Raw genomic sequence first — 24,435 nt, forward strand, 5'->3', positions numbered from 1 at the left:
GCCCCCTTACATCAAGATGCCCGACAAACGCGTTCGCCCATGCGCGTGCAACCTTTGTCAGAAGAAAATTGGTACTCAATCTCCTCTTCGAAAACAGATGTGAGCATGAAATGCATTCACAGAGTGCAACTGGCGACTCCACACGATAACCAACCCTGTGACATAATTTTTCCAACTGGGCTGCACAGACCGTGGAAAACACATTTGTCGGACCGCAACTCTGAACCTGTTGTTTTCCCCAAACAAAACACATTTTAGCCATATGATGCTCCAACTGAAGGACATTTACGACGTAAGTAACTTTCCAGTGGGTCGGTTACCATGGTTGTGCTCTCTTTCCTTGCCACTATTTTGATTATTTTTATTGTGTATAGTGACATTCTCTGTCTAGCTAGTGCATTTTGGCCACGAGCTGGCTGCTCTGAACAGTCGATGTATATAGCCCGTTCCTATATATAAATTCGGTTAATAAACGTGACGTGAGAAAGTAAAAAAAAAGGGCCGATTGGTTGGAAACTTCGTGAATCGACGCTGCCCTGTTTGCATTGCCGCTAGTTCGAATCTGGCTCGGGTCCAATATTATGCTGTTTCTTTTTCTGCTTGATATCAGTCTGACGGAAATTTCGAAACTTCGTTTTGGTTTATGGGGCTTTAACGTCCCAAAGCGACTCAGGCTACGAGAGACGCCGTAGTGAAGGGCTCCGGAATATCGACCACCTGGGATTTTTTAACATGCACTGACATAATACAGCACACAGGCCTCTAGAATTTCGACTCCATCGAAATTCGACCACCGCGGCCGGGATCGAACCCGCGTTTTTCGGGCCAGCAGCCGAGCGCCATAACCACTCAGCCACCGCGGCGGCTGAAGTTGCGAAACTTTTCAAATGAGTTCGTTGCAGTTTTCAGTTTGCCGAGAATGGGAGCTAAAAGCATTTCATGTTTTACTACAGGCCGCCGGATTCGCTGCAGGACCACGTAGCGGGGCGTGGAAAAGAGACCGGTTTACTACCGTGCACTGCGGAAAAGGGATGAGGGGATTTAAATGTGAAGGAGAAAAGAGTAATAGGAAAATGGGGTCAGTATGCGAAGTCGTGGGATATTTGTTCATACAACCTTTGCCCGTAAAGTTTCGAGACTGATTTATTTTCTTCTCTAGAAATGATTCCGCAAAACAAATATTGGTGCCTGTGTGTAGCGCCATCTTTTCGGGCTAACCTGAGCAATTTTTGTTAGTTTCTGTGGCAGCCGCTAAATGGCACCACATGTAGAAAATTACGTTGTGACTAGTCGTATGCGCATTCTACTGTGAGTGAATGTGGAGATATGGTCGTCCACCTCGAACAGCCTGTAAACATAAAATTCTGTGTGAAGCTTAGCAAGACAGCCACACAGACGTATGAGCTCCTTCGTGGCGCTTACGGCAACGAGACATTATCGCGGGCGTGAGTTTTCGTGTGGCACAAGAGGTTCGTTTCGGCGAGAACATCGGTGGAAGACGACACAAGGCAGGGGCGCCCTTCAACCTCACGGAATGAAAACAACGTGGCTCGGATCAGGGAAATCGTACAGCAAGACCGAGCCATTACAGGCCGCATGGTATCAGATGCTCTCGACATTAGTAAGACAACATGCCACCATATTTTGCGTGAGATTTTGGGAAAACGAAAGCTGCATGCCAGACTTGTGCCGCACTCCCTCACATACGACCAGAAGGACACGCGGGCATCAGTGAGCGCTGATTTGCTCTCCGAGGCAAGAAGGATGCTGCATTCGTCGACAGCATCATTACTGAAGACGAAATATGGCGTTTTCAATACGATCCTCAAACAAAGAGGCAGAGCACCTAATGGCGGTTCACAAGCTTTCCGGCGTCGAGAAAGGTGCGGCGACAGAAGACCAAAACAGAGGCGATGCTGATAGTTTTTTTTTTCGATGCCAGAGGTGTCATGCACCACGAGTTCGTCCCACAACGGCAGATGGTGAATCAGGAGCTTTATATCCGCGTGCTCCAACACGTGCGTGATGCACTGCGACGCCGTCGCCCTGACTAATGGGCATCTGGACAATGGAGCCTTCTCCACGATAACGCAAGGCCGTACACTGTTCTCGGCGTGACAAGATTTCTCACCAAGCACATCATTACTGTACTTCCCTATCCTCCATACTCGCCTGACCTCTCCCCATATGATTTGTTCCTGTTTCCTCGTGTGAAGAGAGCCCTAAAAGGTCGCTGGATGGGAAGCGTGGAGGCCATCGAAGACGCCACGACAAAGGAGCTGACAGCCTTGCCAAAAGAAGCGTTTTTCAACTGTTCCCAAGACCTTGAGAAGCGTTGTAGGCTGTGTATAGACTGCAAGGGAGAGTATTTCGAAGGGTGCTGCGCAAATTATTTCAATGTTGAACGCATTTTTTTAATGGACTCAGCCTCGTAACTTTACAGACAAAGGTTGTAAATTGAGAGAGACTGCGAAATGCTCTCCACCCCATTCTTTTTCTCCTTTCTATTTCACTGCGGCCGATATTGCGCATTGCGATCTGCTGCCACTGCTTCCCCTAGCTAGACTTATTTTATTAGTTCTTCCCATACCTCGAAATTCTAACAAAGGGGTGTGCCAGTGTATACAAAGACGCGTACACAAGAAAATAGACGTTAGGCATGGGCGGGCGCTGGACTTTCAGCTGCGCTTTATTGAAACACAGAATTGCAGCACAAAGAATACCTCGCTGCCTATCGTAAACTGCTGTTTCTTTCCAGACTGTCGAGTATTATTAAAGTTTTTAACGCGAGAGCATTAGAGGTCCCGTTCTCGAGAAAAGTCGGCGTTCGTCCGTGTCACGAAAAAGTAGGCGGCACCCTGCCCACCGGGTTGTCGGCAACCTTACCACCATGGCAGACGGCAATGAAAGTAATTGAAGTAAATTCAATGAAACTTCCCCCTGCCCACCAGCACTGCGCATCAGCTCATTTGTCAAGATATGGACAGCCACCTGAGGGACTGTCAAGATATGGACAGCCACCTGAGGGACTGTCTGTGCAAAAATGAGCCTTACGAGAGCTAGCTCATGAAGAGCAACTTGGGTCTCATAAGCCCCACCGGTGGGCACCTTCTGGGGAAGTGACACATCGCCTAACAGTTGCACCACGGCGCCAGTAGTGCTACGAGGACTTTCCACGATCTATTAACCTATGAAATAGAAGGAGTACTTGCGCGATAGTGATCTCTAATACTAGCGTACTGTACTCTTAAAGCAGGCTAAACGTCGTCCAAGCTTTCTTGAAATAAATTTTTCCCTGTCAGTTCTGCTTTGAGTGTTTAGATTCTCATTCATGGTGCGATTCCTACCTTCAGTTACTTAGCTTATGTAGAGCCATTGCAAAAAATATACAGCCCACTTGTTTTGCTTCTGGAGAGATTTGTACATAACGCGTTACAAGGAATTGATTACTTGTAATGAAAAACATTTTCTTCGAATTTTGTAACGCATCGATTGTTTTTGTAAACTGCAGCATTCTCAGTAATCCGGTTTTTTTTCAGTGATCGGTTATTAGTAGTCCGTTTCACTTTTTTAAAACAAATTCTAACCAGAGGTATAATTTCGAGAACCTGAAATCGGTGGCAAACACTGATGTAGCACGGCATTCCCTAACATTAGACCGACAGCGATACAATGCGGAGAAACTTCTCGCTCAAGGATGTGTGCACATGGAAACCCGGGTCGCCTGCATGCATTTGACTATAGCCCCATGTTCCGCACATCGAATTTCACATTTCACCACGACGGCGCAGAGGGATTTCATGTTTAGTGGTTGGTACGTCCCACAGCAACTCAGGCTATGAGGGACATCGTAATGGAGGGCTACGGATAATTTCTACCACCTGGGGTTCTTGAACGTGCACTGACATCGAACAGTACACGCGCCTCGAACATTTCGCCACCATCGAAATGTGCCCGCCGCGGCAGTGATCTAACTCAAGTTTAATGAGCTTGGACTTTGTCCCCTCAGTTCGCCAACAACAGCGAAGCGCGGTGCTTTGCCTAAATTCGGGGTGGTCGTCGTGTTTTAGCGCAACGCACATCCCTCCGGCGCGTACATTGAGACACTCTTCCGTGTCGCTCCTTGAGTTCACAAGAAAACATGGTAGAAATGCCAGACAACTAACAGCTGCAGGTCAGATTACCTACGAATGTACTATAACAACTATAGATCAGTCTAGCCGCACCAGTTCATTCTCGTCCGAGTGTATTACCGCGATAGCGTTAAAGGTCCCGTTCGGCGGAAAATCCGGCGTCGGCGTGACTGGAAAAGCTTGATTGGTCGAGAGGGTAGTATCGCAGAAAACAGCTTCGCTGACAACAAAATAGGTGATCCAGCGGAATCGAAGCGCTGTTTTTTGGGGCGGGAGCGGGGACCGTTACCTCTACACCACTGAGAAAGATCGCTAAGCGGAATAAATTTGGACCTTGTACGAGCACCTCACACTAGCGTGAGGTGCTGGAGTGAGGTGCACCAGCACCTCACGCAAGAAGCGTGTTGATGTCTGCGAAAGGGTGCGCCAGGAGTCCCGCAAGCTAGTGTGGGGACCCTTTAACGCTCTTGCGTGATACTCTTAAGGTGTACTTGAGTACCCGCAAAGTTTTCTGCGGTATGCTAATTAAATATGAATGAAAAATAACGTAAGAGTAATCGATTACTTCTCTGTTGTTGTTGCTGTTCAGTTTCTTTTCAAGGGCCGCAACTGACCACGGAAATCAGTCACATTACAGACGCAGTAATTGTAATTGTATGCCTAGTTACTAGCTTTCTGTAACAGGTACAACACTGCTTCTGAGCCATGTAGTGTGTGTTGTTTTGCATTGCCAGCTTTTAAAATCTTTCGATGATGAGAGACACTGTCGTCGTCTACCCTCCCGAGTCCAGGGCTTCCAGCAGTGCTATAACGGTACCACTGCAAGGCTCGCAAGGAAGCATTTTGGGCTGCATGCTTTTGACAAAAGGTTTACGTGTATCCAGCATGTATGAAGACAGATCCTTAGACCCAAACAGTCCAAAGGGTTTGCTTCTGGGCTATGCTCTGCGGCTCGTTACGCATCGCCAGAATTCGAAACCTCTTGAAGGGGTGAGGAACTCTCGGCCCCATCCCTCCGAAACTTAGGACTTCCGCGAATGCTAGAAGAGCTCCGCTACATGGTCTTAGAAAGAAACCCCTTGGGCTCCTTACTTTTAACAAATACTGTACGAACGTGTACTATCAGCAACAAATGAAACGCGAAGTGTTAAATGACTGTAAACACCTAATTCTTGTGGAATGTTTCGTTCTCTGCAATGATGCTGAACACTCTACTATGCAAGAATTACCATCTGGTATTCCCGTACGACCACTAAATACTTATAATCGAATTTTTCTGTCGTGCAGTTTCGGTTTCGATATCAAGAGCCGAATTATGACGGACATCAATGCGTCCTTACAGGTCACGTGAGGCATGAAAAAACGGCAATATAATAGCTACTCTCCGTTCGTTGTCACTCCGTCTTTTGAGGCAGGCTGGCTTTAGCATTGTAGTGAATTAAAACGACGAAGCAGCGAATATATCGCAGCCTTTTCATTCCTCACGTTGCCTATCAGCACCGTTTACGTCGCAGCGTTCGCAGCCATCATTCCGCTGTCGAAACCGAAACAGCGCGAGAAAGAAATTTGATTATAAATTATTCAGCAGACGTAGTAGAATATCACGTGGTAATCCATGTACAATAACGCCTCACGAATCATTACAGAGAAGAAAAAACACACCCGAAAGTTTTGTGTCTGTCCTCCTTTAATCAATCTCGCTTTCATCTCCTTTCCAGGAGCTTTAATACTTGTGTTTCTGTGTGGGAATTTTATTTATCTTGTTCGCATTTCATTTTTTGTGGATAGTACGTAACTTAAGCATAAATATTGTTACCTCGGTATTTAATGCAAAAACATTACTAGTCTCATTACGAGAAAAGCAAGGATATGTGTGTGTGTTCTCGCAGATGGTACAAAAAATCTCAGCGATGGCAAGACAAGATAGGGTGACGTCATCAAGCGGCCGTAGGACGCACACAGCAAGCCGGGCACCGCCATTTAGGACAATCATATACATGTCATTCGTCTGCATGTACCCCACTGGCGCCAGTTTTCCCGACTATATTCGTACCAAAATTGTGAACAACCGTTTGACGTACAGCGTTCCGGTTGGTGTAACACGACTTCTCGTTGCATAAGTTGGAGGTTAGCATGCGACAGGGATTCGCGAACCGACGTCATATGCACCTTGAATTGTATGCCTTCCCATACTATGTACCTCTTCCCTTAAGGCGCGGTCGAGGTATCCACCGAGGTGGGAGGCAGTTACTGCGCCATTTCCTTTCCACAGAAACTAATTGTGACGCAACTGTTCGTCGTACACCGTTGCGGATGGTGTCATATGATTTCTCGTTGCATATAGCATACGTCTCTTTGTCAGGCTGGAGGCCAGCTCGCGACAGGTAATCGAACCGAGTGTATCACTCGGACCTTTGTGGATTCAGGGCTTGTGGAGTCAGCGTTCGGAGGCACGTCTTCGTTGTATATCTCAGTGCGCAACCTGCGTCGAGGCCGAACGCTCACAGTGACACACTAAGGCTTTCGCCTTCACAGCACGCACGCAGTTTTAAGTGCTCTCTGAATTTTTTGGTTTTCACTGACAACGTGGAGAGACCACCAAGAATCTGCGTGGGCACGCTCCTCACGCTCGGCGCATCCACTGGCCTCAACGCACTGCGCGGCCGCTCGTCACACTGCGGGCCATCTGTGTGCTAAGGCTTGTGTTTCTTTCCCCACCCACACATTGTTTCAGTTCAGAAAATAACTGGGTCTGGTTTCTCAATCACTTGCTGTGGTGGTGGTTGTGGTTTTTATTAAAATAATAGCAAAAAAGAAGGAAAAGATTTTGCTAGCCCCGGCATCTGCCATCGATACTGAAGCACCTGAGCTGGGGCAGCTGAAATAAAGGATAGCAGGCAGAATGGAGAAATTAAATGAAAGAGGTGAGGGGACAGGAAGAGGGGATAGGGGGAGCAATCACTTGCTGTTCTTCCTTCTTTTTCTTAGTTCTTACCATATGCAAAAATAATCTACGGATGGCGTTAAAAATAGCATAGTCAATTCGACGGATTGGCAAAACGTAAAAGGGTCGAGCTGGGTTTTCCAAAACGTATAGAGGTGGTTCTCGCCTACAACTTGCGCACCTTTAGTGATTCAGAAAAATGAGCGCTCCCTTTTAGATAATCACTGATGTCTGAGAGCGCACTAGCCTATAATCGCTTGAAAGCGTAACCAGCGACGTCCTTCACGTTGTCTTTATTTCTATATATTCAAATTTTGTGTTCTCTTTGATATGACAAGTACAATTTAAAGCGCATCTCGCGAGAACAGCTTTACAGCTTTTCTGATCGCTGCCTTATCCGTGCTCCTTAAGCCGACGCAGCGAGAAGGCCATGCTCATGGAAATGACGTCAAGCATGCCGGTTTGCCGGCTGTTGACTTGCGCTTTTTCTAATCGTGACAGCGGCATGAAGTTTCTCGTTATAACTTGCTCTGAGTAAGGTGGAACGTGTAGAGGGATTGTACTTCTTTAGGTTCACAGCAACGCCAAATGGATAGGGCGTAAACAAGAACGTCCTTCTGATGGGTTCTTTTCCGTACTCCATCATTCGAACATACAACTGACCTTCATTTCTGGCTTGCTTTGCTTTGTTGGAGCTGCTTCGGCTCTTCTTATTAGGGCGCGAAAAAAAAAATCACTCGAACGAGGCAAGCCGCCGCGAAGAACGGCAATCGGGCAAAGCCGAATACGGCGAAAATAGGATTAAGAAACGTCCCGTTTGAAGAAGTCCGCATTACCAGCCGACGACTAACGAAAGCGTGTGGGACGGGACGAGTGGGAGCACTTTACAACGGCGACAAACAGGCAGCTCGTCGTCTTCGTGCCGGATCCACGACCGTCTCCGACGCGTGGCGCTGGTCGGCTCGGCCGTTTCTTTAGGTGCACGCGACGCGGGATGTGTGAGACGGTCTGCGCTATTGCACGCTGGGCCCGTAAGTCCGTAAATGCACGAGACCTTTAAACCAATCAAGCTACAGCGCGTGGCTGTGTACGGCTGTACCGAGGGAACATATGTTTCTGTTGGGGCATTTGGGTTTGTCGGACTTTTAACTGGCCTCTGAATGCGTTCTTAGTTCATACGTCGTTATAAAATATTGTTGTTAGTTTGAAGGTCTGCACTTGAAGCCGTTCCTCCATCGCTGCAGTGATGTTAGGAGAGCGCAGCGCGCCTCACGTTATGTTTCTGTTGTTGAATACACCAGTTCATCGAGAAACGCGATTATACATGCTTCTATGTTTGATCGATGCCAAAACGCACCGCTTTCCAAGGACGGCATTTTGATCGTGCATAACTGAATTCAGAGAGTGTGGTCGGTAACTTCACAGCGAATACGCTGCAACACAGCGCACACTTATCGCCCTTACCGGATTCAAACCAGACTCCATAGCCAAGTTATATTCGTTATCATTCTTGACGTTCGTTTGTGCGTCATTTCAAGGCACTGGCGAAACAACCGCATGGCCTCGCCACTTCCGCGCGCCTGGTTGCTGTGGCAGACTTGACGAAAATTCGCTGTGTGTCACACGTGTACGTAACACATGCAACGGCTGCTCGTGTAGTGCGGCTTCTTTATCGCCGTCGCGCGCGAAGTATGAGCGGCGGCCCCGCGGCTCCCACGCGGCCATTTGGAGAGCCCAGCAGGCCCTCCGAAAGGTGCGCGCCCACGCGTTTCCCGGCTGGCTGGGCCGCACGCACGCCCTGCCGGGCAGGAAACAAGTTATGATAGAAAGCGTGAAAACAGCGCGTAATACGTTGCCCTATCGGGCCATCTGCTTGTATCGTACACGGTGCTTGCGCCGGTGTAAAATCATCCGCCTCGATGGCGGGAGTGCAGCGCTCAAATCCTCGGCGCCTAACGCTAAGGCTGACGCCCACGCTGGCGAGAGCGGCGGTTGCGTTACGCTAGCGTAACACAATCGGCGCCATCATCGATGGGTGCCTGCCGCGGCCGCCGCCGTTAGAACGCTCAGACGCGTGGTCATGTGCGCACTCAACCGCAGCGCGCCATTTGATCACCCGTGTTCCTTGAGCTACCAGACGATCGAGCCAAAGTCTCAGGTCACGGTACGCGAGTTTCCCTGGCACCAAGCGTTGACTCGAGATTCTGCTTCTTTTTCCACCGCTGTGTACTGCATGATCGCAGTCACGCTCAGCCCTATCGATTTAACTTAACGGTAGCCTTCGCGCAGTAGCAGACCTTCGAACTCTCGACAGACTTCGGCGGGTAGCCACGCGTCACAGCCTTCCTGCACTCCAGGAACTGCAAATCGCTGTTTCGCCTTTGGAAGGGTCGAACGGAAGTGGTCGCGAAAGGTAAAGGCACGCCAACTCTAGACCGCTACCCGTGTGCGCCGTACGCGCTAGCTTATGACTTGAATCTGCAGTCCGCCTCTACGAGGGTGGGGAAAAGATTCATTACAAAGAGCCACTTTAGTTGCGAAAATAAATAGGGATCCCTGCCACTAACGTTCGCCTCAAAAATGCAACAAATATTACAAACCCGAACCACTCGCCGCGTACTTCACAGGTAGGCGAGTACGTCCATGCAGTTTGCTTTATGGGGATGTTGGAAATTACTGGCATTCCAACCAATAAACGTCAGATATCAGTATTTGAAACGCCGGATTTCGATTCTCATTTTGTCTCCTTGATCGACTTCAACATGACTTGCTGCATTGTCGTTCCTTCCTTCAGGTCGCTTCTTCACCGTAAGCGTGCTCATCACTCAAGGCAAAACAACAGTGCGACAAACTTTGTAACGCTTAGTCTAAAGTGTCAACAGGGAACTCTGCAGCCTCGAAGAAAGGTACTGTCTGTTGGAAAAGTTTACAGTCCACAGCGCAGTTCATTCGAACTGCGCAGTGGACTTTTGCAACAGACGATAAGTCGGGTTGTCCCTTAGCGAAACAACGGAAACCTCCACGTGGCTGTGGTAAAGACTGCGCCTGGGCTTGCGTTCGCGCTGAGATAAGCGGACACAACTGACAGTACTCGCACCTCCTAGTCAGCAGTCAGGGTTGTACGCAAACACTGCGGCAGTCAAGTTCATCCTCCCGGTGACCGGTCAGTGAGTGGCGCAATGCGTCGGCGACCTTGCCCGCAAGTACAAGAGTGAGCAGCGAAGGGTGTAGGAGCGTGGGAGTGCGCACGTAGTCGACCTGTCAACGGCGACGGGCAACGATCTCGACAGCTGCTCGTACGCCCGTTTTGTGAGCGCTGCGATACCTTTCGTTGCTCACAACCGGCGCATATTGCCCTACATTATGGGCACTGGTGCAAACTGCCGGAAGTGTCACCACCGCGACCGAGAGCAGAACACGATAAGCCTTAGGGGCGAGGAAAGCGCAGCTCCTACTCATTATAGCACTGATGGTTACCCTGCGGAAAAACAAGGCGCTAAGCGCCAGGCAAAATGTCAGTGCTACGTCGCGCAGGCGAGCATCTACCTAAAAGCAGGATCAAAGACCGTGCAATCGAAGAAGTCTGGATTAAATTCCCAGCGTCAGAAAGTAGTTTTCTGGTGTAATGGTCAATAAGAAAAAAAAACTGAGTCTCGGTGAGACCTTCATCCGTATTGTATTTTTTTTTCTTGTGAGTTAGGATTAGGAAGATAGAAGGCAGTGGCTAGGATATCTGGCTTTCGCCCAGGAAGCGCTTTGTTCGATTCCCGGAGTTGGAAAGCACGGTCTCATGGTGAGCACTCTGGACATTGAATCCCGCGATCCCAGTTCGAGTCTCGGTGAGACTTTCATGCGTTCTACTTTTTTTTCGTTGTAATAACATTTAAGGACCCAGTTTTTTGTTTGCTTCGCTGCTCCGCTCGTCATCCGGCGTGGTGTAGTGGCTAGGATACCTGGCTTTCACCCAGGAGGCCCGGGTTCGATTCCCGGCGTCGGAAAGTGTGGTCTCATGGTGTAATGGTTAGCACTCTGGACTCTGAATCCAGCTATTCGAGTCTCGGTGAGGCTTTCATGCGCTCTGCATTTTTTCATCGTTGTAGTAACGTTTAGAAAACCAGTATTTTGTGTTCTTCGCTGTTCCGCTCGTCATCCGGCGTGGTCTAGTGGCTAGGATACTTCGCTTTCACCCAGGAGACCCGGGTTCGATTCCCGGCGTCGGAAAGTGTGGTCCCATGGTGTAATGGTTAGCACTCTGGACTCTGAATCCAGCTATTCGAGTCTCGGTGAGGCGTTCATGCGCTTTGCATTTTTTTTATCGTTGTAGTAACGTTTAAAAAACCAGTATTTTGTGTTCTTCGCTGTTCCGCTCGTCATCCGGCGTGGTCTAGTGGCTAGGATACCTGGCTTTCACCCAGGAGGCCCGGGTTCGATTCCCGGCGTCGGAACGTGTGGTCTCATTGTGTAATGGTTAGCACTCTGGACTCTGAATCCAACTATTCGAGTCTCGGTGAGGCTTTCATGCGCTCTGCATTTTTTTATCGTTGTAGTAACATTTAGAAAACCAGTATTTTGTGTTCTTCGCTGTTCCGCTCGTCATCCGGCGTGGTCTAGTGGCTAGGATACCTGGCTTTCACCCAGGAGGCCCGGGTTCGATTCCCGGCGTCGGAAAGTGTGGTCTTATGGTGTAATGGTTCGCACTCTGAACTCTGAATCCAGCTATTCGAGTCTCGGTGAGGCTTTCATGCGCTCTGCATTTTTTATCGTTGTAGTAACGTTTAGAAAACCAGTATTTTGTGTTCTTCGCTGTTCCGCTCGTCATCCGGCGTGGTCTAGTGGCTAGGATACCTGGCTTTCACCCAGGAGGCCCGGGTTCGATTCCCGGCGTCGGAAAGTGTGGTCTCATGGTGTCATGGTTAGCACTCTGGACTCTGAATCCAGCGATCCGAGTTCGTGTCTCAGTGAGACTTTCATGCGTTCTGCATTTCTTTCTCGTTGTAACGTTTAGGAACCTAGTTTTTTGTTTGCTTCGCTATTCCGCTCGTCGTGCGGCGTGGTCTAGTTCTGCTTCCGGCCGCGCGATCATGAGCTCCGTTGAAGCGGTGTCAGCGGCCCTGCTGGAACGCTGAAACCGGTTTTTTGCTGAAGATTCCCCGGATTATCAAGTTGTGGTGCCGCAATTACCAACAGGTGCATCCGTATTGAATACCTTCTTTCTTCACGGTGATTTGAAAGTCAGGCCTTTTCCTGTTGAAGACTTTCGGGACACATTTGTTCGCCTGGTGATGCTCCCGAATTGCTAGCTCTGGGGGCGTTTCAGATGAACCACGTGTGGACAGGCACCTTCAGTAACCCAGAATCGACGAAGAAAATTCTGGAAGCTGGCGAAGTGAAAGTTAAGGAGAAACGATGGATGGATGGACGGACGGACGGACGGACGGACGGACGGACGGACGGATATGGCTGAACCCTTTAAATCGGGCGGTGGCTCAAGCCACCTAGCCATGACATGAAATTTTACTCGTGTCTTGATTTTAGCCACCAATCAGATAACCTTCGCTTGGTTACTTCTACCCGATTAAAATCTACTTTCCCTTCCCTGTCCTTAAACGCCAATGCCTTGGATAAACCAGCCCCGCTGCTTTCCACTGTAGGGTGAAGCCCTTTACAGAAAAGTATCAAGTGTTCAGCCGTTTCCTCCTCTCCGCACGCAAAGTACAACGTGTCTATCTCGTGGTACCTGACTCTATATGTCTTAGTCCGCAAAACTCCCGTTCTGGCCTCAAAAAACAAAGAGCTTCCCCTATAATTATCATAGATATTTTCTTTGGCAGTTTCCTGCTTATAAATCCTGTATGTTCCCAGTGCTGATTTCGTCAGCATCCCTGTTTTCCACAGAGCTCTCTCTGTTTCTTTAACCTTTTTCTTAACCGATAATTGCTGATCCCCCCCCCCCCCCCCCCGCCTTACTGCTCTCCAGATATTTGCTTGTCAATTTTCTAGTTCGCTTTCTCCATTTCGTGTCAACATTCTTTATATACAGGTATCTGAAAACTTTCCTAGCCCACTGCTTTTCCCCCATTTTTCTCATTCGCTCCTCAAATGCTATCTTACTGCTATCTTCTCTGCTCTCGAACGACGCCCATCCCATATCACCCTGTACCCCCCGACCTGGTGTATTGCCATGTGCTCCCAAAGCTAGCCTCTCTACACCAAGTGGTTTAATTTCTAACCTTGCTTAAACATCTGGTCTCTTGCACAGGACCGCATTACCGATAGTCAGGCTAGGAACCATCACCCCTTTGCAGATCCCTCTTACCACTTCATACCTATTGTAATTCTCCAGTGCCCAATTTTTCATGACAGCTGCATTCCTACTAGCTTTATTCATCACATATTTTTCATGCTCTGTCAGATACTCAGCACCGTTATTTATCCACACCCCAAGATACTTCTACTCATCCACTACTTCTAGCCTGAACTCCTGTATTCTATGCTCGCCGCCCTCATCATTAAATATCATGACTGCAGATTTTTCCTTACTGAACTTGAAACCTAATCTATCTCCCTCTTTACCGCATATGTCTATCAACTTCTGTAAGTCTTCCTTGTTGTCAGCCATTAGCACTATATCATCAGCGTATATTAGTCCCGGTAATGACTGTTTAATTCATTCTCCTTGCTTGTAATAAGAAAGCTTGAAGCCTAGTCCGCTCCTCTGTAGCTTGGTCTCCAACCCTTGCAGGTACAGCATGAACAACAAAGGAGGCGATGCCTTGTAATTGACCCCAACAACCAGGATGTGCGGTTGAAACTGCATTGGGTGCTGCATAACGCCCCAGATGAAGATATTCGTTCTGCGCTGGCCCCGTACGGGAAAGTAACTGACCTGTCTTGGGAATGCTGGCGCGTTCAAGGCATTGCTGACAAGGGCTCTTCTACCCGCATAGTCGGCCTTAAACTGAAGCCCGGACTGACGCTCGAGGATGTGGCACATCAAGTACGTATTGCCGGAAGTACTGACCTACTGGTCGCACCAGGTCTCCCGCCGTTATGCCTAAGGTGTAACAGTCGAGGCCCCATCAGGCGAGAGTGCAAAGTGCCGTGCTGCAACGTGTGCAAGCGCTACGGCCATGATGAGAGCAAGTCTACTCGAACGTACGCCAATGTAACAGAACTCGGCGCAAGCATTGAAGTCCAAGCTGAACACCTGATGGATCATGCCAACACAGAAGAAGCAGCTGGTGGTGCGACTGTACCGCCAGCTCAAGACACCATTTGCCCGCTTCCTCCTGCGGATGAAGAGGCACAGAGCGCACCAACAGAGGAGGGTAAGCCGGGGAGTGCTACAACGTCCATCAACGACTACCCCGAAAAGAATGACGAAAAGATGGCTAACGCCTCTCATACTAAGACCGTCACGAAACAGGGAACTGAAGACGTTGTGATGTCGAGCGTCGGAGCCACCGCGGCGAAGCGACTACGCGGCGATAGCGGCTACGAGATGCACGACATAAGCAAAGAAGTCGGCGGGGAGCCGGCTGTGAAAACTACGCCCACCCGAAGATCAACATTGAAACTGGCCCCCAATATACCGCCCGAGCCTTGGCCTGAGCGGAAGCTGTCGGCGCTGCCGCCGACGTAACCCGACGCCAAGTGAGTGTGTCGAACCCGCCGGCGAGCGACAATGTCTAAGGTAGAGACACTTTCTTGCCGTGGCATAAGAAGCGCCGCCTCAATCGGCCGAATGGCGCAAGCGAGTGTTCAGGTTGTTGGAAATGCGACTTTGATGATACATTCCATTAGTGAAGGTGATACTGTGCGGTTCGGGTGCTTTTTTAAGGAAAAATGGCATTCAACCTAGTAACAAGTTTACACGTGGGCACGCTCAACGCGTGCCTTGTCTAATCGTAGAAAACAATACCAACTTAGCCGGCTTTTTATGGAACATGACTTAGATGTAATTGCTGTTCAAGAAACGAAAGTTGAAAGCGAAGAGGCAACGAACCGCATGGTGGAACCTTTCAGAGCGCAGTATAATGTGTGCATTTCTCACGCTATTGGCACAGCGGGTGGGTGTGCGTTATTGGTTAAAAATTTCCTTGAAGCATTTATAGAAAGTATTTACGCTAGTGACAGTGGCCGCCTCATTGTGTGTGACTTTCTTCTACATGCCAATAAGTTCCGAGTTATTTGTTTATATGCTCCAAATAGTGCAAGTGAACGAAAAATGTTTTTTGAAAGTGTTGATCGACACGTAAACAGTGATGAAAGGATCATTGTCATGTTGAGGGATTTTAACTGTGTGTGCAGATCAGAAGATCGAGCAAAACAGGCACCGGTTCGAGACGCGAGTTCAGTGTTTCTGAGCGAGTGTGTAGAAGACCGAGCACTAGCAGATGTGGGTTACTCAGCAGCAAAGCAGCCTCGCCAAATTAGACCAAATTTACGTTTCGGCAACACTGGTGCCGGCGTGTACCAATTATGAGGTTAAAAATGTTTCCTTTAGTGATCACAGTTTGGTCACTGTGACGTTGGGTTCGAAAAAACCACCGAAGTTCAACTGGCATCTGTGGAAGTTCAATGTTCAGATTCATGATGATGATTATTTTATACAGAAAATGCAAGACAAAATGAACGACGTGCTTGCATGCAAGACGCAAAGCTACACTGAGGCGTGGGAACTACTCAAACAAGAAGCGAAAATAATAGCCATGAAAGAGCCAGCGTACTGAGCAAGAATAAGTGGAAAAAAGAAAATGAACTGAAATAAAGTTGGACTGCTATTTGAGCGAAGAAGCTTCGTCGCCGGGTCGGCTCGTTAATGAAATAAAAGAAGTGAAGAGCGAACTTGAGATAATCTATGTAGAGAGATACCGAGGAGCGGTAATACGCGCGCATGATGAAAGATTGTACATGGGGAAGCCCCGACTCGACGATCCATGTCAGACGAAAGGAGCTACGCTGCACGCAACGAAATAAGATCAATAACGTTCAGAGAGACAGTTGGGCGAGACAGCGAATCGATTAAGTGCGCTTTCGTAGATTATTACTGTGAACTGATTAGTCGTGAACCATAACTCGCAGAAGGATTTGAAATAGAGTTTTTAAAGCTCATGCCAAAGCTAGAAGAAGTGAAAGAAAGCTTAGAGGCACCAATTAACATAACAGAAATAGGAAGTGTTATTGATGAATTAAGCACCGGAAAAGCACCAGGACCACACGGGTTCAGTTCGGAATTTTATAAAGGTTTCAAAGACAAGGTTGCAATGGTCCTACAATGTGTGATAGAAGAAGCATATAACACACAATATTTGCCTCCGTCTTTTAGACATAGCCATGCAGTGCTGATGACCCTACTGCGCTGTTGTCTGTGCGTGCGTACCGACCGATAACGCTGGCTAACACAGATAAGATTTTTGCGGAAGTATTAGGTAAAAGACTGCAACGGGTAGTACAAGAGCTAGTGGGACCACACCAAACGTGCAGCATTAGAGGACGTTCTATCCAGACGAACATACAAGTGACAAGAACTGTTCTAGATTGCTGTGATGTGCACTGCGGAAAGGTAGCAATGGTTCATATGGATTTTGAAAAAGGTTTCCATAGTCACCCGCAAAGTCCTTTTTAGTGTCTTGAAACACGTCAACGTCGGCAAGATTCTTTTGCAGGGGATAGAGCTATGTTACGCTAATAATTTTACCAGAATAATAATAAATAAGACAACAACCACTTCAATCGAAGTGAAATCGTCTGGTGGGCAAGGGTGTCCCTTGTCACCCTTATTGTTTGCTTTGTTTCTCGAGTCATTTTGTTTAAGCATTATAACGAACAAGGCTATTACCGGTTTTAGTTTTTGTTCAATCGAAGTTAAGCTTTTGTCATACGCGGATGACATTGCGAATTTCTGCGCCGAGAAACCCGGTGTCAGCAACACAGTAAAAGTGGCAACCAACTTGTGCAAAATGACGGCAAGTAGTATCAATTGGAGCAAATCAGTCGGTACCTGGCACGATGAATGGGGCCTCACGCCAGCTGTGTTTGAATATATGCAATGGTCGCTCTCGGCAACAAAGTATCTCAGAGTGCCTCTGCAGCACTATAAAGAAACCGCAGAATACTGGAAGCACCAATCGGAACGCATTAAAGAAAAAGCAGCGATGTTCGGAGGGCGGTACCTCTCTATATTTGCGAGATCAACTGTCTGCAATTTATTTCTTGTAGCAAAGATTTGGTATGTTCTGCAAGTCATGTGAGCATACAAAAACTGCACCGAGCGTTCGCTGTGTATATATGGCGTTCAACATGGGAGCGCACGAGTCGCACCAATCTGTTCCGCGCAGTGAAGAGTGGAGGGCTGGGTTTAACCCACCTGTTTTTGAAGCAAGTGGTTTCCAGGTTTCTGTTTGTGCGAGACCAAACTGATGAATTTTTGCGGGAAGTAATTCAAACCAGACTGCGTGATCATCTGCTGTTTTTGTTGTCTCATCTACTCTGGCCAACGGGCCAAGTGTGCGCGGATTTTTACGGGAGGTCGTTTTGTCTTTCCGCTTCCTTCAGGCACGCTTTTCGGTACAGTACCCGGAGCAACGTCATCCGGAAGAAACTGTACAAAGATATCGTTGATGCGTGTATGCCAGTGCCAATGTATCGTTCATTGTATCCATAGAGAGGGGGTAAGCATGTTTTGAAGAGGGTAAAACGAATGCCGGTAAGGCCGTCTGTGAAAAGCTTCTTTTTTGCAAGTACGCACTGCGACGCTCCCGGTCAAACCGTGGCTCGAGCAAAAAGGCATCTTCGTCCCGTGGACTGTAAACTGTTTGCACTGTAGAAGACCGGAGACCATTGACCACATATTTCTTGACTGTTCAGACGCGGTTTTCTATGGGACACACTGCAACGCACCATAAAAAAGGACCTGCCAATCACGCCGTACGGCATCCGCTTTCTCCCTACCGCGAATGAAGGAGGGGAGCCATATGACATGATTATGGCCTTATGCCTCCATAGCATATGGCGCACTAGGATGGCTGTGGATCATGCCGATCTGAATCCAAGGCCTGCTAGAGAGTACTTCATTGATAGTGCTGCTTTCATACGCGACGTGTGTAAGGCAAGCCGTGAGCACCCAGACTGGCTGCCGGTGTTAGACGCTCTTGTCAATTTGAAGCGCTTTTAAACACCGGCGCTTGCCTAAGAGCGGCAAGCGCCTTTTAAATTGTTTCATTTATGTATGTCTAAACATATATTGTTGCTAGCCGCAGAACAGGCAATAAAAAAACGGCGTGGTCTAGGGACTAGGAGACATGGCTTTCACCAAGAAGGCCTGGGTTCGATTCCCGGCGTCGGTAAGTACGGTCACATAGTGTAATGGTGAGCACTCTGGACTTTGAATCCAGCGGTGAGAGGTCGAGTCTCGGTGAGGCTTTCATGCATTCTGCTTTTTTTTTCGTTGTAGTAACATTTAGGAACCCAGTTTTTTGTTTACTTCGCTATTCCGCTCGTCGTCCGGCGTGGTCTAGTGGCTAGGATAGCTAGCTTTCACGCAGGAGGCCCAGGTCCGATTCCCGGCGTAAAAAGTGCGGTCTCATGGTGTAATGGTGAGCATTCTGGACTTGGAACCCAGCGTTCCGAGTTTGAGTCTCGGTGAAACCTTCATGCGTTCTGCGTTTTTTTTTATCGTTGTAGTAACGTTTAGGAAACCAGTTTTTGTTTGCTTCGCTATTCCGCTCGTCGTCCGGCGTAATATGAAGAGGAAGCCGTTCTGAACGGCTGGGTGTTGAAATGCTTCTAGTTGGAGACAGCGCATCGGCCGCTGGCCGAGGTCTCCCGACATCTGAAGTTGCCACAGTCTCGTGCAAAGTTGTCCTCCCTCGACTACCTACCGGTAATGTTGTCCTCCACACCGTATTTCTGCATGCTGACCTCAAGGGTCGCCCATACCGTGCTCCCGACTTCCGAGACGCGCTTGCGCAGATTGTGCACCTCCGTGAGGTTGTTTATTGGCCAGTACCAAATGAGCCCCGTTTGGATGGTTACCTGCGAGAGCAGTTCCTCGAAACTGAAGCTTATTGACAACGCAGAGTTCCACGTCAAAGGTCTAAAATGTATCGTGTTTGACCCGGACACCAAAAACGTGAAGCTTAAGCTTCTTTGGCTCCCGAGCTACATGGAGCACCGGAGGATTGTGGAAGCTTTGGAGCCTTTTGGAACTGTACAAGCTGTCAAGCGTGAGAAGTGGCGGTGCCCCGGAATGGAGCACATGGAAACAGCGAACCGTGAAAACTCGCTCACGCTCAAGGACTTAGTGTCAGCAAATACAATACCTCATACGTTCAACGTTTTCGGGGTACAAGCTTTAGTTGGGATCCCAGGCAGGCCTCCGCTGTGTCTTCGTTGTAACCGTGTGGGCCACGTACGGCGTCAGTGTCGTACGCCTCGATGCACCCAGTGCCGACGCTTTGGGCACACAGTTGACAATTGTGTGATGAGTTGTGCTGACAAGTTACGCCAAGGCAACTGGGCACATGAGGATGAAGTGGTGTTAGAGCACATTATGGATGTGGCGGATGATATGGAAGCGTCGGGTTAACTGAGTCATGAGCTCGAAAGAGAAGATGGACCAAAGGCTTCTGCACCGAATAACGGCAAGGGTCCGCCTGCAAGCACGAACAGGAATCCCCGTCTCCAGACCCAAAGCCACCGGACCCGGGCCTGCCCGGGTCTGCTACTTTCAGTCCTGTGCTTGCTGCTCAGGAGCCACCTGTCACCCAACGATCACGAGAACAGAACGCCCCTGCTGTAGAGTCAGTGGAGGCGCTTCAGCCACTGAATGTGCCACATGCCTTCTGTGCCGGCGATACCCCTTCGTCGCCGGAGTGCAGTAGTGGGTCGCGGGAAGTGTCAGCTTCTAGTGTGTTCGGTACTCTGTCTGCTGTCAGCGTGGTTGCGAGTGATGTGGCCCACTCGACTTCATGGGCCGAAGCCTTGGCTGTCTCAGAAGAGGCGATGGACAACAGCGCACCTTTGAAGCATCCTGCAAATGATGAGGTGTGTGTCAATGGCGATGTGCAGAAGGCACCTGTTGTGGTGGCATTGGGAAGGGTCACCTCAAAACGCAGGGCGATGTCTGCCCTACAGGCCGCCAATTTGCAGGCCGGCCGCCCCAGTACAGGAGATGGCCTTCAATTAGACGAACACGAAAAATGGCCGGCGTCACAGCATTTCAGGTCGCTACCCTTAACATTAGGGGTTTGCGTAATCGTCTAAAGCAACATCAATTACAGCATATTTTAAACAAATGGGGTGTGAGTGTGGCAGCCATCCAGGAAACAAAGGTGTCCTCCGATGAGGAGACTGAAGATGCTGTCGAGCCTTTTTTGTCAGAATTCAATGTTATCTTTAGTCACTCGAGAGGCTTTTCAGGTGGATGTATGCTATTCCTGGCCAACACACTGGAGATTACTGCCGTGTGGTATAGCACAGATGATGACGGGTGACTTGTCTGCTGTGACCTCGCAATTTCGGGTGTACAGTGGTGAAATGTTTGTGTTTATGCCGCTGTAAATCATACTGATAGAAAGCTATTTTTCCTGTCATTTGTAGACCATTTGTCCACGGATCGTAAAATATGCTGTTGGGTGAGTTAAATTGTGTTTATAGTCATGAAGACCGAGCAGTGTTAAGTAAGTGATATGACCCTAGTGCTGCTTTACTCACTGATTTGGCATGCGAATACAACCTGGTGTTTGTTGGGCAAGATAAGGGACATAACATCCATGTCACTCATTTTCAGTGCTCCTCTAGTGCTCGGCTTGACAGGATTTACGTTTCAGTAGACACGTTACCCAGCGTTTTTGGTTACTCGGTGCGGCCCATATTCTTCAGTGGTCACTGCATGGTGTCTCTTCAGGTAGGGAGGTACAGTGTGCACATACTCCATCCTCGATGGGATCTGTGGAAGCTGAATAGCTACCTGTTCTCAAATGAAATCTTCAAACGTGCTGTATCTAATTGCTTGAAGGACGCGTGGTCACGCGATGACCTCTGTTTTGCAAAAATAGGACTTATTTAAACAATAAACAAAAAATATTGCTATTGAAGCCTCAGCAAGAATCGCGTTTTTGAAGAGACATCACCTTCGAAAACTCGGCCGTACTTTAGTCGAGCTACATGAGTTAGAAAGGATTATTCCAGGTGCCTATGTAGAAGAAATCACTGTCGTAAAAGCAGAGCTTCAGCAGTTTGAAACCGAAAGATGCGAAGGGGCCTTGATAAGCTCTAGGACCCGTAGATTTCTGGATGAGCAACCATCTCGTCGGCCCCTGAGTGATGAAAGGCAGACTGCTCTAGCTAAAGAAATATTGGAAATTCAGTATGGTGTTTGCACATACAGCGATGGTCCTGGTATTATTGGGGCTTTCTTTGACTATTATCGTAAGCTCTTTGGTGGTTCTGCGGGCACAAACGTGGCATCAGATTACAGTCACTTATTGGAAGCCTTGCCCCGACTTGACGATGAGCAGCGTGCTGTAGTGGAGGGGCCTATCACTTTGGACGAAATTAAATCTGCCATTTCTGACCTGATGGCTCAGAAATCTCCTGGGCGAGATGGCACTACTAGCGAGTTCTATAAAACATTTTCCACTTGCCTAGCGCCTGTCTTGATGGATCTTTTCCAGGCTTCTTACGATGTTGGTTTCTGCCCCCCCCCCCCCCCCTTTCTATTCTGGGCGCACTATATTAATTCCAAAAAGCACAGGTTCAAATCGGTTGAAAACAGTTGAGGGATATCGTCCAATTTCCCTCTGTAATCTATATTACAAACTATATTATATCTTGACCCCTTTGCCTCAGTATTATTAACTGCACAACTACCCGTGGTTACTCCTTGGGGCAGTGTGAAATTAAGATTTTAGCGTATGCAGATGATGTCACCCTCTTTTGTTCTGACAAAAAGTGTGTGCTTGAGGCATTGCATTTGACTGAACAGTTTTGCGAGGTATCAGGTGCGGCTCTTAATCTAGATAAATCCGATGGGTTTTGGTTGGGTCATTCGGTTACAACGCCCAGTGATTATGGTGGCATAAGCTGGCACTGCGGGCCCCTTCATTACCTGGGGGTTCCTCTTCACCAAATTCGCCACAGTGGCGCCTACTGGGATTCTCAGATAGTCTCCATGAGGCGACGAACCCAGGCTTGGATGAGTAGGGAACTATCAGTGTTTGCTCGGGCTCAAGTCTGCAACATTTTTTTATTTGCAAAACTTGCCTATGTGCTGCAGGTTCTTCACTGTGCGAGGAAGAAAGTGCAGATGATGCACAGAATATTTTCTAAATTCGTATGGCGTTCCCAATGGGAACCCATGCTCGCGATAACCTATTTCTTTCTCTAAAGTCTGGTGGAATCGGCCTTGTTCACTTATTCGTTCATCAGCTTGTCTCGCCTTTTTTTTTTCTTTTTTAAATCCTCAAACCACCCTTTTTTAGTAGCCGCACTGATTAGGCATCTCAATGCTCATTTTCCTTTCCTATTCGACCCGACGGGACACACTAGTGAGGGGCCTTTATGGGGATTACTTAAGGGAGTTGCTGATACCTTCAATTTCCTCACTGTGCGCTTTCTTTAGACTACCTGTTTAGCCTCTCCAGAAGGCACATGACTCAGACACTTAGAGTATTTGTTCCCTGTACCGTTGTATCGGCAACCTTTTCTGGAGTTCCTTGAAACCAATGTTTTATAACGTGTTAGGCGAATGTGCATTTATTCTGCCGCAAAAATATTCTTCTTTGAACTGCACACATCCACGCTGCCTGTGAAGACATGACTTCATGCTAAGGAGATGCTTGCGCCATGGACGGTGAATCGCCGCCTGTGGAATACACCAGAGACAATTGACCATTGTTTTATTCTGTGAATTGGTTGGTTTGGTTTATGGGGTTTAACGTCCCAAAGCTATTCTGTGAATTGATGCTAAATTATTCTGGGACATTTTCTAACGACCAATAAAAAAGGACATTGACATCACACCCCACAGTATCCGTTTTTTGCCTGTAGTGAAAAACTTTGTTTTGCCATATGATCTATTAATGTTGCTGGGACTATTTAGTCTCTGGAAGAGCCGCATGATGGAGCGCCACGCCGAATCACCACGGTCGTCGAAATATTTGTTTCGTGAACAATGCGCTTTGGTGCGGGGAGTATATGCTGCCCTGCAAGAGCCGTCTAGCTGGCTCCCCTATCTGGATGCATGTGTGTGCCTCCCAGACTTTTGATGTTTTGGAAGGAGGGTTCATGCAGGGTAAGGCGGCCTGGTGTTTTGTGGCGTAAGCGTGCTTAAACTTTTCTTTTGAGCCCTATTTCCATGCAATAAATAAAAAAAACGTCCGGCGTGCTCTTGTGGCTAGGACACCTGGCTTTTACCCAGGAGGCCCGGGTTCAATTCCCGGTGCCGGAAAGTGATGAGTAATGGTGCTCTGTGTGGACTTTAGTTCCAACGGTGAGAGTTCGTGTCTTAGACTTTCATCGGTGTTAGATTTTTCTTTGTTGTATCCACTTTTAGGAAACCAGCTTTTTTTGTGTGCTTGGCTATTACGCACATGATTCGGCGTGTTCTAGCAACTCGGGTTCATGAGAACTGTTGAAAATGACCAACGGAACATATATAAGAAATAAATCAGCGTTAGCCGGACTACGCCCACTGCAGGAGAAAGGCCTCTCCCATGTCACTCCTATTAACCCTGTCCTTTGCCAGATTCAGCCACGTTACCTCCGCAGACTTCTTAACCGCCTAGCTAAATTTCTGCCGGCCCGTGCTAGGCTTGCTTTCCCATGGAATCCAGTCCGTCAACCTTAGCGACCATCGGTTATTTTGCCTTCGCATTGCATGCCCTGCCCAAATCCATTTCTTCCTCTTCATTTCAAGTAGGATGTCATTAACCCGCGTTTAATCCCTCACACACTCTGCACTCTTCCTATTTCTTAGCGTCACACCTATCATTTTCCTTTCCGCAGCTCACTGCGTTGTTCTCAACTTAAGTTGAAACTTTTTCGTTTGCCGCCACGTTTCCGCCCCATAAGGGAGATCCGGTAAGATACAGCTGTTATATAATTTTTTTTGCGGGATATTGACAAATTGTTATTCATGATGTGAGAGAACCTGCCAAATGCACTCTACCCCATTTTTTTTCCTTCAGACATTTTAATTTCGTGATCCGGCAATTCTGCCACTACATTCCGTAAGCAAACGAATTCCCTCACCTTGTTTACAGCGCCTCGCTACCAATCATAAATTGCTACTCCCTTCCGAGACTGTTGAACATTACCTAAGTTTCGGGCATATTAATTTTTATAACCACCGCT

General features: G+C 48.1%; 1 protein-coding gene and 6 non-coding genes across 7 annotated transcripts in view; 6 read left to right on the plus strand and 1 right to left on the minus strand.

Annotated features, from left to right (window-relative positions):
* LOC144114559 (tyrosine kinase receptor Cad96Ca-like) overlaps positions 1-24,435 on the minus strand; it is an 80,547-nt gene that overhangs the window by 26,876 nt on the left and 29,236 nt on the right. The gene's annotated exons all lie outside the window — the stretch shown is intronic.
* Positions 11,004-11,075, plus strand: TRNAE-UUC (transfer RNA glutamic acid (anticodon UUC)). The gene has a single exon. It is a non-coding gene; the product is annotated as a tRNA-Glu (tRNA).
* Positions 11,227-11,298, plus strand: TRNAE-UUC (transfer RNA glutamic acid (anticodon UUC)). Its single transcript has one exon. It is a non-coding gene; the product is annotated as a tRNA-Glu (tRNA).
* On the plus strand, positions 11,451-11,522 carry TRNAE-UUC (transfer RNA glutamic acid (anticodon UUC)). Its single transcript has one exon. It is a non-coding gene; the product is annotated as a tRNA-Glu (tRNA).
* TRNAE-UUC (transfer RNA glutamic acid (anticodon UUC)) lies at positions 11,674-11,745 on the plus strand. The gene has a single exon. It is a non-coding gene; the product is annotated as a tRNA-Glu (tRNA).
* TRNAE-UUC (transfer RNA glutamic acid (anticodon UUC)) lies at positions 11,896-11,967 on the plus strand. Its single transcript has one exon. It is a non-coding gene; the product is annotated as a tRNA-Glu (tRNA).
* On the plus strand, positions 23,459-23,530 carry TRNAK-UUU (transfer RNA lysine (anticodon UUU)). Its single transcript has one exon. It is a non-coding gene; the product is annotated as a tRNA-Lys (tRNA).

Source organism: Amblyomma americanum, chromosome 1 (assembly GCF_052857255.1).
Source record: "Amblyomma americanum isolate KBUSLIRL-KWMA chromosome 1, ASM5285725v1, whole genome shotgun sequence".
Taxonomy (NCBI): Eukaryota; Metazoa; Arthropoda; class Arachnida; order Ixodida; family Ixodidae; genus Amblyomma; species Amblyomma americanum.